We start from the raw sequence: 18,698 nt of genomic DNA on the forward strand, positions 1-18,698 counted from the left end.
CAGAAAAAAATCTACTATATTTTCGAATATGGCATAAATAATTGAAGATTCAATCAAGAGATACATTATCAGTCAACTTGCAGTCATTTGCCTCTGAAACCTTATTTAATCGAACCAAATAAAATCATGCTCAATTTTTCGATTTAAAATCAATGTTTTGAACATTTTTTCTGAAATTTTAGTGGATAGTTTACTCTTCCGATAGGCAACTGAAATATTGTTTGCATTGAAAGTGTAGAAGTATTCGCTCATGCAAAGATACAGGGGGTGTCCATTCTGCCCCGGGTGTCCATACTGCCCCCGGTACCCCTACTAGAAGTGTATTCTAATATTTTCAACTGTCTGCATATTATTATTATTGGCCGCATTTTGATTAATTTCCCAGCTATTTTTAAAACCGATATAAGTTCTTTTTTAGACGAATAGGTTACCTTAGAAAGGTGCAGGTTGGCATGCTCGTTATTTATACCAACAGCCCTGTCGATGTTCCCGCCGAGATTTGAATGAACTGGAGTGTTCGCCCGAGATCTTCACGCAGTTTTGCACACCGTCCATCGTTGCTCTAATCAATCTTGTGAGCTTTTCGGGAAAGGTACTCTCGTCGGGAAATGGCCATGGGGTCCAAAAATGTGTTGGTTATCCTAGCCTCAATAAACTTGGCAAAAAGTCGAGAAAAAATTTCTACACTCAAGATAATCCAAACGTCATTGCTACGTGAAAAATCACGTTGAGTAGGTGTACCAACAGAATAGAAATATTAGTAATAGAATGCTAGTGGCGCTGTTGTCACAAAACGGATTTGACTAATAATTACCTTCAATTATTATTTTTCATTAATTGAACGATGCCACGCAATAAAGGATGATTTGTTTTGGCTTTTGACACTTTGAGGCCCGGTGCTCACGCTGTCACAACGCAGCAAACAAGATGTTGGTCACAAGAACAGCAGCGACATTAGCATTCTTAGGTTAATGATTCTACTACCAACAGTCGCATAGCAAGGAACAAATATTCATATAAAATCGTAAATTAAGCCAGCGCCATGGACCAATGCACGAGTTCACTTATTTGACGTTTGAGCGGTGCCGAACTCACTCGTTGCCATGGTCACATAAATAACACGGCACCGTTCAAACGTCAAATGGATCGATGCACGCGTTCACTCGTTGACGTTTGATCGGTGCCGTATTATTTATGTGGCCATGGAAACCAGTGAATTCGGCACCGCTCAAACGTCAAATTAGTGAACTCGTGCATTGGTCCATGGATCAGTGCACGAGTTCACTAATTTGACGTTTGAGCGGTGCCGAATTCACGGGTTGCCATGGTCACGTAAATAACACGGCACCCCTCAAACGTCAAATAGTGAACTCGTGCATTGCTCCATAGTGAACTTGTGCATCGGTCCATTGTTTTTACGTCATCTGAAAGCTTTTTATCTTGGTTTTGTGGAAAATAATAGGTAGGAAAATTACGAAAACTCATATGTTTGTATTTAATATCGCTTTTGCCACAATAGGAACACATGTGCCTATAGTAGCACTATTTCTTTTCTTAATTCTTTATTAGTATCATTCCAAACATTACAATCATTTTTTATACCATGCCCACACAGTTACGGATCACCCACAGTGACGGATCACTTTGGCGTTCAACATCGGATAACTCGCTCAAAACATAAACGTTGACGTAAAACATATTTTTCCCATGTTACACTATTTGTAATGTTAAGCACAATATTCAACCGCTAAATAACGGTGTATTTGACAAATGTTTAGTTGGTACCACACAGCTATCATTATACACACCAAATTTTCGTTTCACCTTCCAGCAAAATGAATTGCTGATGCGCCTTCAGCAAACCAAATTTGACTGTAAATTCAGCAACATCGATGTTGTTTGCTGGACCGTTCAGTAAGTGATAGAATTACTGAAGCAATCAGCAAAGCATGTGTCAAACACTTGTAATTATTCTGGATATTTTTCCTGCAAAATTCGCATTACTAAAGCTGTTTCCTTTCACATGAAATATCATTGATTATCCTAAATTTGGAAGTTCTTGACATCAGGTGAGCTATATAAATAACATAAGTTGGAAAATCAGACATAATGGTAGTGTCTTTGCTTTCAGATAACTAGTTGCATCCTGCATCCAGCAGAACTCCTGCGACATTGTTTACAATATGGATTCAATCTGCAGAAATGAGGTTATGGATAATAAACACAAATAAAGTCTTGTATGAAATGTTAGAAAGTTTACCTGGTGATTTAATTAAAGTACTTATTTGGAAAATAGTCTAAATGGAAGAGAAATATTCAGGCCTAAAAAAATGCTGATTAATCAGCAATAGCCAATTTTCGTGAGATGACGGAATTGCTGAAAGCCAGCAATCGAGCTGTCAAAATACATTGCTGAAAGTTCAGCAATGCTTCAGCAAATTTTCTCAGAAAATAATAGAAAAAAATCATTTTCCTTAAAATGTTTGCTCCTTAGCACCTTTTTTTTCGCCACCTGTTCCTGATTCGCCACCCTCCATAACAAATCAACGTAAGGGATCATGCACAAATTACGTCACGCTCCAAGGGGGAGGAGGGGGTCAGGCCAAGCGTGACAAGCCTTACAAAATTTTAGAAGGACTCATACAAAAAACGTGACAAAGGGGGGGGGGGCTGGTCAAAAAAGTCTAAATTTAGCGTGACATAATTTGTGTACCATCCCTAAAGCCTGATTCGCTGCTGACAAGTAATTTCTTGGCCTATGAGCCTCTGTACGTGCCATAAATTCCTTTGTTCGTTTGACTTTTACTGTGCGCCGTGTGTTGGTGCTGTCTCGCTCTTTCTCACGGGCAACTTGAAAACAGGACGCACAGTAAAAGTCAAACGTTTTATGGCATGCAAAGGCTCATTTTGATGCATGGAAAATTCCTGAAAGGAACCGATCAAGGAAGCACTTTTTTCTGATCGAAGTACGCAGTTGAAAAGAGATGTAAGTTCAAACGGGAGTCGCTGTAGAAAATTTCTGCAAGGCGTAAAGTAATTTCTCGCCGATTCCTAGCAGAAATTTTCTACAGCGACTCCCGTTTGAACTGACATCTCTTTTCAACTGCGTACTGCGATCAGAAAAAAGCGCTTCCTTGATCGATTCCTTGCAGAAATTTCCCATGCATCAAGATAAGCCGAGAAATTACTTGTCAGCAGCGAATCAGGCTTAAATGGCGAATTTAGGAACCGAAATTAAAATCGTGGCGAATACTGGTGCAAGTGGTCCAGTATTCGCCACCACCATTTTTAATACAAAAACAAAGTTTCTGATTAGTTTTTATATTTTTCCTGCTGAGTATAGGGCTCTGCACAAAAATCTATCTGTCTTTTTCACTCTACCTTGAAATGTGTAAACAACAAGGCCAGTAAACGTCAAAATCCCATACATTCTTTGTTGTGCGCTTGAACAAGCTAGTTCAGTTTTTTGCAGTCGGCACCTTTTTTGGTTTTTGTTTTCTTCCACCGCCAGTGAAGTTTTACCAATTGTGCCTCTATAGTGCTTAAGACCGCGCGCATCGAAGGAAGCGAACCAGATTGGCAAGGGTCGACTGGTATCGTTCCACCGGTGATTGTTCCCCCGCATACATCTGCTGCGAGGACGGCGATACGTATTTGCCTACCAACGACCTGGAAGGCTAGCTGCTGTGCCGTCATCAAACGGGAACGGATAAGTAGCAATTTTGCTATACCTATCCATACTCTATTGAATTGCCTTCGCATCTCCCGAACAAACAATTTTGAGTTCAAGGTTGTTTTTGCTTCTCCTCTGTCTCTCTCCCGGTGCAATAGGGGACTGCACGCCGCGGTTGCTAAGGTTAAAATTTCTAAGTGCTTGACGTTTCGTGGCCTTGTTGTTTACGGTTCGGACTTAGAAAATTTATGTCCGCGTTGGTGAAGCAACTTAGCTATGCAACGCTTCCTGAGATGAGATTTCAAGCACGTGGGCACATCCACGTGTTCAATGATGTTGATCGATCTCTATCAGGACAAATGAACATGATATTAATACGGATAAAGTGGCGGAAAATCATTCAAACCACTGGTTGGAATTGCCAAAATCTTGGAAGCATCCACGCATTGTGCGTGGATAATTATAGAGAAGTGAGGTGCCATTTACATGTTAAGTATCGACAGGGTCAAACACGGTGTAAACGGTAAACTATCCACTACGATATCTCAGTTGATAAGTGTTTTAAGAAGACCGATTGAAATTGTATGCAATCATGGCTGAGAACAGTCCACAAAATTTGCCCATCTCCCGCTAGTTCCGTGTAAGTTAGTTATTATTATTGGGGACGGATTCGACCATTAAGGTCATGGTAAAAGAAATCCACAATTACCTGGCACCTGATCATGTTGATGCAGACGAGATGTAGCCCATCTACGAGACAATGGGTGGTTTGAATAAAAAGCGTTGAACTTTACTACATGTTGAATCTACTCAAAATCGAAATCCACAAAGTTTACTACACTTTTGGTATGTAAAAAGCCTTCCGAACATGCAGTACTGATGCTGCATGTAAAGAAAAATCCATTCAGAGTGACGCTTTAAATTAATACAATCATACATATGAAGGGAATGCATGGAATCTAATCGATTACGCGACAATTTGCACAAATTCATGAAGGTGCTGTAATTTGACGAGATTTGTAGTGTAATTTTGCGATTAGTATTCGTATTCTCTTTATGTGTATGATTTTATGATGATGGTACATCAAAGAAGTTTCAGGGTGATTTTTGGTATTCGCCAACGCCAGAGTTTGATGAATTTTTGAATGTTAGCTTAAAATCTATGAAGAGATCTTGAGATTACAGTCATCAAACTAGGAACCACATATAACCTAGCATCAGTACTGAGATTCTGGTAAAATTGCAGTAGAATTTTGAGGCTCCCCGTGTTTTCTTACAGCATGTTGAATTCCGGAAAATCTAAGTGCTTCTGTGATACTCTCGTTATTTCTGTGGGGTTACTGATAGTATCCTTGGAATATATAGAATATAGAATATAGAGATTTTTATTGGGGCTTGTAGTGACTCCGATGGTAGTCGTTAGAATTCAATGAGGATCTCCCCTAAAACACAAGGGTTCCCTTTGAAATTGTTAAAGTTCTTCTCGATTTCACAAAATATTATTGAAATCTAGAAAATATTTACCGATGTTCAAAAGGTTTATATAAAAGCTTTGCTTTGGAGTTCCAACGGAACTGGAGATCAACGGAATCTTAAAGGCTTTTTTTACAATAATTCCAAAAATTTTCAGAATTCCAAATAAAAAACATAATAATTCGCATGCATCCCACCGAAATCTGATAGATTCTTACAGAAATACCTTTTCAAAGATGCCCACAGAATTCCAAGAGATTTATAACCGGAATCAAATCCCCATCCGAGTTCTATTGTTTCTTTGCTAGACTTCTAATATTTCCGCAAAATTCGTAGAATGGTTTTTAAAATTCCAGAATTATTATTAAAAATCCGACATCCCTATCGGAAACCCAAATGAATTCCGGAATTCCAAAGGAAATCTGAGATGTCAGAATTTACTCGTAAAATTCAGAATTACTTTATAAATATCTGAATTCCCACCGACATCCCAAAATTTCTAAAAGAAGCAACATAATTATCGTAATGCCAGAATTCACACAGATATTACAAATTGCTACGGCCGGTATTCTTACCAGAATCTCAAAAATGGCGGGGCGAATGTTTTCGTAACCATGATTTTACTCAAAAAATATTTCGTTCAATTCCGCAATCTCAAAGCATGTGTAGCAACCTCTGAAGCTAACTACCAGTAGCTTTGTAGTAAATACTACCATTATACACAGCAACGCGTTGTTTGTAGTATGTTCGAAAGGTGTAGAAAGAAAAATGACACAAACTACCAAGAATGTAGTAAACTCAACTTTACTACATTTTATTCATACTGCCCAATATCCAATCGATACGTGATTATAACTTTTTTTGTATTTTTGGCCGTGGAGGAAATTTCTGATTCAGACTTTAAAAAAAAATATGGCCAACCATATTTTTTTTAATTTCAAGTGCAAGAAGAATAGGGTCCTAAAGCCCTGTCTCAATTTTAGTACCAAACGCTTAAGTTTAGGGCAGAAACACATGTTTACTCAATTTTTAATTGATTTTCATTGGTTTAAGTACAAAAAACATTTTTTTATGATTTTGTCACACCTTTTGGTTTAAACTCAAATGTTGGGTATATTTTGTTTTCCGTGTCCCTTCCGAAATGTCAGATAGGAACAACCCCAGTGTTCAAACTATATGCCCTGTCGAAAAAGTGAATGTCAAACAAGATCACAAGTGTCAAGGTTCATATTCGAAACCATTTTTAAAATTGAAGTTTAAAAATGTTATAGCCGTTATTTGAGCTGGAAAACTTGCTAAAGTAGTTGCAATAACATGCTCTTTCGTATTATTAAATAAAAACAAGAATTCATTAAACATTTTATGACCCAATTGTTATTAGATCATGCATTCTAGTTATAATTTGCAAAAGGCAATGTCGTCGGTTTGTGGTCGCATCTCTCTGACCTCGGTTTTGTTCCACGCTCGCCAAATCGTTGTGCACTTGATTAGAAATTAGACCGATTAGAAATATTTTTATTGTTTTTCAAAAGTAAAAGCTTTTACATTCAAAAAATCTGTTTTAACTTAGTAATTTAACAAAAATGCTCAAAAACATGGATTTTTATTAAAAAAAATCATGTTTTTCAAATTATTGTCAGTTGAACGTTAAAATTTAAGCTGAAACTTGGTTTTCTCATTTATCAAACATCTCAAATGAACTGACCAACAATGTTTTATAAATTTTGTGGCCTAAATATAAGTGCCCTTTTAAAAAAAATATATCCACTATTCAATTCGTCGTTATAACAAAATGCATTATAAACTACAGTTGAATAGTTAAAATTGGATCTCCGTTAAAAAAAAACTTGAAAAATTCTCAAAAAATATTTTGTTAATTTATTTTCTTTTGTCTGTTTTTGTTGAATAACTAAGTCAAAATAATATTTTTATTAATGCGTTATACACACAGTTTGACAACAACTTAATTAGTTTCTAAGGCATACAAAAAGATGTAAAATCGGTTGAGTATTAATGATGTTATGGTCAAACCAAAATATTTTCTAGTAAAGTTAGGAAAAATTTAGAAGAGACGAACCAGCCAAGGGCTGAAAGTATCTTTAATAAAGAAAATTCATTCATTCAGGAAAAATTTCATAACTTGAAAATCCACCTTCAAGCCACTTGCTCCACTTCTAAATCGTAATATTTTTGGCTCAAATTTTGAGTTTTTTTTTATATGATTTGAATTCAGAAGAGCATACGATTTTTTTTGTTTTGAGAACATTCAAAAAATAAGCCGCACGTTAATATGCTTGTGACCATGATGATGAACACAAATTCACAGCTTGATGTTGTAATCATTTGATGCATAAGGCGATAATTGTTAAATTACACATTTAAAATAAACTTTCTTTCTAAAGTGGAAATTCTATTTTAAAATTCTTGATAGATTATAAATTTTTCAAGATGCAAATGGGATTCTAATACTTCTCAGAAAATGGTAAGAAGTGATCGACTTATATAATCTTACTCGTAACATGTTTTCTTTATACTTCTGTTCACTTTCAATTTATTCTGCTTTAGATGTTTTATTTATTCCACGGACCGCATCGATGGGCTTCGAGGGCTCCAGGCTCCAGGGGCGCAAGATGAGCACCATTGGCTTAAGGATTCCTTCACGGATTCCCTTAGGGATTCAGTCAAGAATATTCCAAAGGGAATAGTTTACTATTTTTTTCAGTGATTCATTCAATAATTTACGCTGGGATTACTTGAGGAATTCTACCCAGGGATTCCATCTAAATCTAAATTTTTCAGGATTCCATCTCCGAAGGATTCATACACAATTCCCTAAAACATTTTATGCAAAACCCCTTCGGAGATTTCTTCAGGAATCGCCCCAAGTTTTCCTCAAGGAATTTTCAATTGATCCCTTCAGAAATTCTTCACAGAATTAAAAAAAAAAAAGACAATTTACACCGTCTTCAGCCAAAGGCTACACAGACTGAACAATCACAAACATTAGGCAACGGACAACACGGAACACCAAGTAGTCCAGTGATGAATTTTTCGTTTGACGAAAAGTTTCCACCGACTGGAGCAGGAATCGAACCCACACTTCATGGCACAATACGCCTAAACGGCTGACGCCGCTAACCGCACCTACATTCTTCAAGGATTTTTGCAGATTTTCTCACTGGTATTCACTAAGAAAATTTTCAAGAAATACCTTCAGGAATTCTTCCAGCGATATATAACAATTCTTCAATGCAATCTTTCAGGAATTTGTTTCTGGAATAGCTTTAGAAATTGGAAGTCTTAGAGAATTTCTTTATGGATTTCTTTGCAAATACTTCCAAGGATTACTTTACGACTTTGTCCTGGGACTCATCTAGAATCTCATCTACAGAGAAAAAAAAATGATTTGATAAATTTGAAACTTTGCAAATACAATCAAAAAAGCTCTTCTTACTCTGAACAACTTTCTCTAACATAGAAATTTTCTATTTATATGAGATTATGAGATATTTTTCAGTTGCTTCATACCAGAAATACTAGCATACATCAGTGCCATGCAGGGGGGTCTGTAGCCTTGAGGTTACGCTTTCGCTTCATAAGCGGAAGGTCATGGGTTCGATTCCCAGCCCCTCCACAAAAAATCCGTCCAGTCACCAGAAGACGCCTCACGGAGGACCGTGCTTTGGGAGCACATCCATCCTCCGTCAGTATCAGATGGAGACAAACTGACCCTCTTCGCAGGCAGCTAGCCTCACTAACAGCAGAGCTCTCTCCTACCTGCTCGGCGTGAGAGTAAAAGAGTAGGAGAGAGTAAAAGTAAAATGTAAATATAGATAAGTTGAAAATAGATCTGTATCGGTAAAGAAGAAGCTACAGATCAACTGATTCCGGCACAGTAGTGGCCACGAGCACAGAGTGCCTTAAAAAAAAAAAAAAAATCAGTGCCATGTATTGAATGAATTTGGAAATTGGCATATTCCCTTGATTAAGCTCTTTTTTCTTTGAATAAATTTCTCTAAGTGAGAAATTTCCTATCTCGTTTAGATTCCTAGATATTTATTAACGACATCATATTGGAAGTGTTATCGTTCACTAACGTTACGGTGTGGATGAATTTGAAACTTTGCAGGGCCCCTCGAGAAAGCATTGCACACTCTACACAACTTTTCAAAGATTTTCTATTTCGCTTAAATTACGAAATATCCTCAATGATAACACACCGGAAGTGATATTGTACACTAGTGCACGAGTTAAGAATTTATTTTACCACGATATATTCTGAAAGGAAGCGAGCACTGTCTTGTACAACTCTCCCGAAGCAAGTACCCATCTTAATGGTCGAATCCGTCCCCAATAATAATAACTAACTTACACGAAACTAGCGGGAGATGGGCAAATTTTATGGACGGTTCTCAGCCATGATTGCATACAATTTCAATCGGTCTTCTTAAAACACTTATCAACTGAGATATCGTAGTGGATAGTTTACCGTTTACACCGTGTTTGACCCTGTCGATACTTAACATGTAAATGGCACCTCACTTCTCTATAATTATCCACACACAATGCGTGGATGCTTCCAAGATTTTGGCAATTCCAACCAGTGGTTTGAATGATTTTCCGCCACTTTATCCGTATTAACCCCTCTACCGGCAGCTTCATTTTTTACCGCAAAATAAATATTCAAAACGTTATAACGTTTTTGTTTTTCAATATTTTTGCACCATTTTTTCACAAGTTCTCAAACAACTCTTCTAGTTTTAGGGTCTGTGTCGATATTGATTATTGGTGATCTGATTTTAAAGATATTCCGATATTCCTTGGGGACCGACATTTTCCATATAAAATGCCTTTGGCGGCCATTTTGTTTTTGATCAATTTATCAAAAAAATAACATGTGGGCTATATAATGTCAGGTAATAAGGAGCTTCTCTGAAAAAATCATACAAATCGGTTCAGTATACTTGGAGATATATGAAAATTACGATATGATGTTTTTTGAAGTTTTTAAGATCTTTATTTGGCCAGCGTGGTTCCAGAAACCTTAACTTAAAGACGGCTGCACCAAATTACTTCATTTTTTCACAACATACTCTCATTAATGTATTGTTTCGAAGAGTGAATATCCGAATACGACTAAAATTCTGTAGCCTGAGAAATTAACGGGGAGTTGTAGTTACGGGTCGGTCCCCCAAGGAATTTTGGAATATCTTCAAAACCAGATGACCAATGATCAATATCGACACAGATCCTAAAACTAGAAGAGTTTTTTGAGAGCTTGTGAAAAAATGGTGCAAAAATATGGAAAAACAAAAGAGTTATAACGATTTGAATTTGAATTTTGCGGTGAAAAATGAAGCTGCCGGTAGAGGGGTTAATATCATGTTCATTTGTCCTGATAGAGATCGATCAACATCATTGAACACGTGGATGTGCCCACGTGCTTGAAATCTCATCTCAGGAAGCGTTGCATAGCTAAGTTGTTTCACCAACGCGGACAGAATTTTTTTAAGTCCGAACCGTAAACAACAAGGCCACGAAACGTCAAACACTTAGAAATTTTTACCTTAGCAACCGGAGCGTGCAGTCCCCTATTTTGTTTGCCCGGTTAGGGGAAGTGTGTACAAAATAGTCCACTGACTGATTTTTTTTTCTTTTAAAAAGTTTTTTTTTAATTTTTATATTTTTTTGCCTTTATAGGGGAGGTGTGTACAAAGTAGTCCACTGATTGATTAATTTTTTTTTCTGTTAATTTTTTTTTTCTGTTAATTTTTTTTTTTCTTCACATTTTTTTTTTGTCCATTTGGTTTCGGTTGAGCTTTTCCGCATGGATGAATCGGATGGAGGCGATACGCCTCCTAAAGATCTCGTTGCTCGAACGCGGTTTTATCAACCATCTTCGCCTGGGCCTTGGGTTGTCTACTTCCGGCGCAAAAATAAGATTTTGAATGTGCTCTCGATCTCTCGAGAGCTGACGCGTAAATATCCTGGGACCGTTATTCATCAAGTTAAACAATCCAAGCTGCGTGTAACTGCACCTAGTTACAAAGCAGCTAATGAGATTGCTCAGCATGAGGCTTTTGCTGTGGAATACTTTACCTATATTCCGGCACGAGAAGTCGAGGTGGAAGGGAAAATCATCGACGCGAGTCTGACATGTGAAGACATTAAGACTGGCAAAGGTGTTTTTGATAACCGGTCAATTCCTGATGTGGCTATACTGGATTGCAAACAATTGCAATCAGTTTCCATGGAAGGAAATAAGAAAGTTTTTTCGCCGTCAGCCTCGTTTCGAGTGACTTTTCCTGGTTCCGTCCTCCCGAAATTTGTTTGCATTGATAGTGTTTTTTACCCAGTGCGTCTTTACGTGCCGAAGGTATTCAATAGGGCGATATTCAAAACTAAAAAGGCAATAGATGGCTCTTTTTCAATGGTAGTAAAAACGAAATCCTGAAGCAAAGAAAGCACCACGGAAGATGAACTAAACACAAAAAGTTATGTATTCATTTTACACTTGATTTGTAATCACTACTTTTTTGATCCAGTTTCCTAATTACAAGTATTTTACGATTTTCATTATTTTCTATACGTTTTGACAGTTCTCCGACTACCATTCTTCCATGCGCTTGTGTTGAAAGTTTGAGAAATTTGAGAATCCAGCGCAGCGCGATCAGTGAGTGGCATACAAACATCAGTGTCGACGCTCGGCGGCCGGTAAGAGAAACTGAATGTTCGAAAGGTTATTGTCTGTACTTTTTGTTGCTGGCGCCAACTGTTAGCGGTTATGAACAAAATAAACAGTCGTTACCCTATTGTACCAACTGCAAGCAGCTTGGCCACAGTGCTAGCTTTTGCGACAACAAGCCCCGTTGTGGCAAATGCAACCAAGCTCATTCAGAAGATGCTTGCACACAGGAAGCTGAAAAATGCAGCTACTGTAGCAAGGATCTGTATGACTTGCAGAAATGCCCGGCATACAAAAAGCGCATTCGAAATGAGAGTCGCTCAATTGTGAAGCGCTCCAAGAAGACGTATGCGGAAATGGTGAAAGCTTTAAATCCGCCTGCAAAAGAGTCTTCATCAGCCATCCCAGTTGGCAACTCTTTTCAAGAGTTGTCTTCCGATGAAGCGAACGACGACGAAACCGATGGGGGAGATTCTTCGGAGGTACACGCACCCGGTAAAAGAAAGTCTCCATCTTCTCCGGGACTGCGCCGTAAGGTATTGAAATCTTCCCTCAGAAGTTTGCCTAATTCCAAAGGAGGTGGGGCAAATTTGAAAATTCCGAAGAAACAGGTCTTTGATGCTTCCGTGCCGTGTTGCAGCAAAGATCTGCCGCCCCCGCCTCCACAGATAAAATACACTTCGAAAAGAAGCTCTAGACAAGAAAGCAAAAGAAATGCTACTGAAGTCCCTCGCTCTTCCTCGAAAACGCCCCGGGCTAAGCGAGGACTGATAACTTTTACGGCCTTTGTGGATCGCATATGTAATGCTCTCGGAGTTTCAGACTCATTCAGAGGCATACTCGACCTTTTTCTTCCCGCAATAGAAGAATATCTCAGGGAATTGACTATCTCGTGGCCCCTCCTTGCTTCGATCATATCTTTCGATGGCTAATTCATCAAGTGAGGTACAAGATATGATCACTGTACTACAGTGGAACTGTCATAGTCTAAAACCTAAATTAGACACATTTAAGTTTTTGCTTCACAATTCCGATTGTGATATATTTGCACTCTGTGAAACATGGCTTTCTTCTGAAGATGATCTTAACTTCTACGACTTTAACATTATACGCCAGGATCGAGATGATAACTACGGGGGTGTGCTTTTAGGGATCAAAAAGTGCCATTCATTCTATAGAATCCCCATCCCGACTCATCCAGGCATAGAAATCGTTGCTTGCCAAATAAACGTAAAGGGTAAAGATCTTTGCGTAGCTTCTGTTTATATTCCTCCAAGAGTTTCAATAAACCGCCGTCATCTTTGGAATGCAGTCTCCATGCTCTCATCTCCAGTTTTAATACTGGGTTATATGAACTCACATGGTACTGGATGGGGCGAATCTTATGACGATTATAGAGCGGCTATTTTCTATGACTTATGCGACGATTTCAACTTGAACATTTTGAACACAGGTGAAGTGACACGTATTTCATCCGACGGCAAAGAAAGCCGCCTTGACCTGTCTTTGGGTTCAAGTTCACTATCATTCGATTGCATGTGGAAGGTTATCGATGATCCCCATGGTAGTGATCATTTGCCCATAATAACCTCTATCAAAAATAATTGTGAAAGGTCAGAACAGTCAATTCAGGTTCCTTTTGACCTCACTAGGAATATAGATTGGCAAAAATTTGCATCAGCGGTAACTTTCGGTATCGAATCATTCAACACTCTCCCACCGTTGGATGAGTATCGATTCCTATCAGAATTGATTTATAAAAGTGCATTAGAATCCCAAAAGCAACGAGTTCCAAGTGCATCCTTCAAAAGACGACCAGCAACACCTGGTTGGGATGATGAATGCACTCAGTTGTATCGAGAAAAATCTAATGCCTTTAAAGCTTTTCGTAGATATGGTACCTCAGAACTTTATTTAGAGTACTCGAAGCTCGAAAAAAGACTGAAGAATCTTATTAAAGCGAAGAAGCGTAGCTATTGGCGACGTTTCATCGATGGCCTCTCACGAGAAACTTCAATGACGACGCTTTGGAGAGTGGCTCGCAACATGCGAAACCGCTCATCATCAAATGAGAGTGACGAATACTCCAATCGTTGGATATTCAACTTCGCAAAAAAGGTCTGTCCAGACTCAGTTCCAGCTCAACCGCCATTCTGGGAAACCCAGAAGAGACGATGCGTTGGACAGACCATTCACTATGCTGGAATTTTCTATGGCTCTACTTTCATCAAACAACTCCTCTCCGGGACGCGATATGATTAAGTTCAATCTTCTTAAAAATCTCCCTGATATCGCTAAAAGACGGTTGCTTGACCTGTTCAACTCATTCATGGAGCATAACATTGTTCCACTTGAATGGAGACAGGTCAAAGTAATAGCTATTCAAAAGCCTGGGAAACCAGCGTCTGATCATAATTCGTACCGCCCGATCGCTATGTTATCATGTTTAAGGAAATTGTTAGAAAAAATGATCCTATCGCGACTCGATCACTGGGTCGAATCAAACAACATGCTTTCCAGTACACAATTTGGCTTTCGCAAGGGCAAAGGAACAAACGATTGTCTAGCGTTGCTTTCATCAGATATTCAACTAGCCTTTGCGGACAAGGAGCAATTGGCTTCAGTTTTCTTGGATATCAAGGGCGCTTTTGATTCAGTTTCCATAGAAATATTGTCAGAAAGCCTGCACAATAGTGGACTACCTGCAATGTTGAATAATTTCTTGTACAATTTGTTGTCAGAAAAACACATGAGCTTCACTCTCGGTCAACTGACAACTTCCAGAATTAGCTATATGGGTCTTCCCCAAGGCTCATGTCTAAGTCCCTTGCTTTATAATTTTTATGTTAAAGATATTGACAATTGTTTGGAAGAACCATGCACGCTTAGACAACTTGCAGATGATGCTGTGGTCTCTATGAAGGGGCCACAAGCGGAAATCTTGCAAAGACCATTGCAAAATTCCCTTGATAATCTATCCACTTGGGCTAGAAATTTAGGGATCGAGTTTGCTCCGCAAAAAACTCAACTGGTTGTATTTTCTAGGAAGCGGAATCCAGCCCAACTAAAGCTTATGCTATTGGGAACAGACATCGACCAGTCTTTGATTTCAAAATACCTTGGGGTCTGGTTTGATTCAAAAGGCACTTGGCGAACCCATATTAGGTATTTAACGGAAAAATGCCAACAAAGGATCAATTTTCTACGAACAATTACCGGAACATGGTAGGGTGCTCACCCGGAAGACCTCATAAAACTCTATACAACAACAATTCTCTCTGTTCTACAATATGGCTCTTTCTGTTTTCTCTCAGCAGCAAACAGCCACCTTATTAAATTGGAACGAATTCAATATCGTTGTTTGCGTATCGCCCTAGGTTGTATGCATTCGACTCACAATGCGAGCCTGGAAGTGCTGGCAGGGATTTTACCACTACAGAACCGATTCTGGGAGCTCTCGCTAAGAATACTTATTAAGTGTGGGGTGAGCAACACACTCGTTATCGAAAACTTCGAAGAAATGCTCAAACTGAATACTCAGTCAAAATTCATGAGAGTTTATCTCTACTACATGTCATCTGACATAAGTCTTCCATGTTATAACCCTCCACGTGTACACTTCACCAATGACAGTTCCTCTGTTGAATACGATCTGTCCATGAAATAAGCTATTCATGGAATCCCAGATCAACTTCGATGTTTAATGATTCCACGTATTTTTAACGCAAAGTATCAGAACGTCGATTCCTACAGGAGATATTTCACTGACGGGTCCCGCATCAATGGATCCACTGGCTTCGGTGTCTTCAATGAAAACTCTTCCGCCTTCCGAAAACTTCAGGAACCTTGCACGGTTTACGTTGCTGAGCTGGCAGCAATCAACTTCGCTTTGGGAATGATCTCAAACATGCCCGCAGACCACTTTTTCATCTTCTCGGATAGTCTCAGTTCAATCGAGGCACTCCGATCGATGAAACCTGTAAAGCATGCATCTTACTTTCTTACAAAAATAAGAGAGCAGATGTGTGCACTGGTCGAAAGATCATATAAGATTACCTTTGTATGGGTCCCCTCACATTGCTTAATTTATGGCAATGAGAAGGCGGACTCTCTCGCAAAGGTGGGCGCCGAGGAAGGTGAGATTTATGATAGACAAATTTCACACGATGATTTTTTTCATTTAGTACGTCAAAGTTCTCTTCACGGTTGGCAAAGCGATTGGCTAAATGGCCAACTGGGACGGTGGTTACATTCCATAATTCCTACACTGAGAACAGCGTTGCGGTTGAAAATACTATATCAGAGGGTTAAATTAAATACAGAACGCCACTTGATTTGTGCAGACTAAATTCGCATTTATTTAGAATATTTTGTGCATTCAATTTTACCATGGCACCATTTGTATAGTAAAAATTACTATATCGTGGTTAAAAACTTGCAGCAGACCAGAATCGAACCGAGGATCTGGCGATTGTCAAGCGCGAACGCTAGCCGCTCGGCTATCGACGCGGTTGGATTGAGAAGGAACAAAACGCAAATAAAAAGCGTTCATGATAGCTCAATCGTGGTTGGAATAGTAAATTTAAACACACGTTCATGGTTCTCATTACTGCAACGCTTGTTTCAGTGTAAAGTTTCCTTGCGAGCGTGGTGGAAAGGTTTGGATGTAGGTCGAGATTTCATTCGCGTGATGTCAAGACTTATGTCCAACCATTACTCGCTAGGTACACATTTGCACAGGATTAACCTCGCGCTGAGCAATGTTTGTAATAGGTGTGGTTATGGTTATGATGACATCGAGCACGTAGTTTGGAAATGCCCGGATATGGACGCCTCCAGAGCGCAACTTTTGGATACCCTTGCGGCCCGAGGTAGACAACCCTATGTTCCTGTTAGAGATGTGTTGGGCACCCGCGATCTCATTTATATGGTCGCAATCAATGCTGGAAAAGTTCGCATCACGAAGCAACTCACGAGTGTATACCAACGCCTAACAAACATCACAGACTCGGGAACTGGCTAGGTGTGAGTAAGTCCGCACCCGTCTGCTCGGGAGAACATTTCAAAAGAAGGAGCAACAAGCTCGGGAGCGTTTACTCGCGAGTAACCGAGCAAGGTGTGATTTATTATGGTTTTGACTGACAAATTAATTGTATAACCATCATATCGACAGTAAACTACTAGTTTGTAGTCAAAAGCCCTAGAAAATTATAAATCTCGGAGGGGAAGCAGCTTTTTTCTTAAAAGCAAAATATGACTCTGAACATCCCCGAACACGTTCGCGAATCATTTTTAGCTTCAGTTACTCGGGAGCCTGCAGATGCGAGTAAAACAGCGCTCTGACGCTCGGGAGCGTTTGGCTTTGTTTTTGTTCCAGTTCAGAAAAAGTGTTCGCCACTTTCCATCACTGGTCGCAATTTACGATTTTCTTCGCTTGTCCAGTATAAAAGTTTAATTCTCCTTTGTTCTCTTCTCCAGTTTTTTTTCTCTCTGTGTTTTGTCCCCTGTATGTTGGATTGAGGATCCTGGCCATCCGGCAGACGAATACCGGCAAGAAATTGGTACCAGCGCCACTACACGTTAATCGCGATACCACGATATACCTCCCGGATGTGCTGCAGAATACCCTAAACCCAATCCTCACCATGTCCTTCCTTCCAAAAATTGTGACCATTAACCTCGAGTTGCCACGAGTACTCTGGCTCCATCCCACACTAATCTTGATACAAAAAGTGAATGAATTGTAAAGCGTTGAACGCGATTGAGCCTCAAATAAACGAACTAGAAAAAAAAATCCCATACAAAATCAATATAGTGCAGAAGCCTATAGATTGAAAGCTTTCGTTTGATGTATTGACAGTAACCAAAGGTCTTTTGATTTATGTATTAACAATATTTTTCCTTAGGGTGGCCAAAACTGGTATACCTACCCTATTCAACATTGAAAGTTTGACCGTTTCACAAGGTGATGGATAATCACAGAGAATATGATTGAAACATAATCTTTGACTTTTTTTTTACTTTGAATTACACGTTTATGATCTGTGGATATCTGGCAGATTTAATTAGGATTTATGTTTCGACAAATTGAACTCTAAAAATTCTGAATTTCATGTTAGTTGTAGCATTAAGGGGACGAATTATGTGAGTAATTAACTGGTACAAAAACCAGAAATCATTTGCTCAGGAGGTCCAAGATACGACCGTTACCCTATTTGATGGCTGTTTAACTGCTGGACTTCATCTTACTTTTTCGGATGCCGGTCAGGTAGATAGAATCTAAAAACTATATCTCTTATAATCTGATACGTTTGATCGCATTACAAAAGAGAAAAGAAATTGGAATTTTTTTTTTCCTAAATTAAAACATTGTAGGAGTTGCCCAAAAACGTCCTCTACAGAAACGATTTCTTGTTATTTGACTTAGCTTTTTAATCCTTAATTTTCGAAATTAGAGAGGTAATCATAATACGTATATCCGTGAAAATCTTGCAGTGGTGATAGAAGCGAAGCTGAAAAATGAGAAAAACGACTTCCGAAATAACAAAGAAACTGTCAAATAAGTCTGCATAAGCGCTTATGCCTTTTTTGAATGTTTAATCAAACCGGAAATCTGCAGTGGTGTCGGCCATTCTAGTTTGAAATCCTTTTTTCAAGTCGATGTGCATCTCGTGTTACTATCTCAATCATTCGTTAACATACCTTTTTATTTACCGTAATATTCTAAAACACGCACTGATTCATAAAAGTTCCGTTTGATGCAAATAAAATTCTGTTTGCCGGAGAGCTTAACAATGCACAAAGATTCAAAATGTACGAAATAAAGCCGCGGACGCTACCAAACTGGATGGACTGAACGCCAGTGTT

General features: G+C 38.8%; 1 protein-coding gene across 1 annotated transcript in view; it reads right to left on the bottom strand.

Annotated features, from left to right (window-relative positions):
• Positions 1 to 18,698, bottom strand: part of LOC5570801 (protein RCC2 homolog) — a 61,707-nt gene extending 43,009 nt beyond the window's left edge. The window contains exon 1 of the mRNA XM_001653256.2: positions 18,534 to 18,698. The gene's annotated coding sequence lies outside the window, so the exon portion shown is untranslated. The remainder of the gene's footprint in view (positions 1 to 18,533) is intronic.

This window comes from Aedes aegypti, chromosome 3 (assembly GCF_002204515.2).
Source record: "Aedes aegypti strain LVP_AGWG chromosome 3, AaegL5.0 Primary Assembly, whole genome shotgun sequence".
Lineage (NCBI taxonomy): Eukaryota > Metazoa > Arthropoda > Insecta > Diptera > Culicidae > Aedes > Aedes aegypti.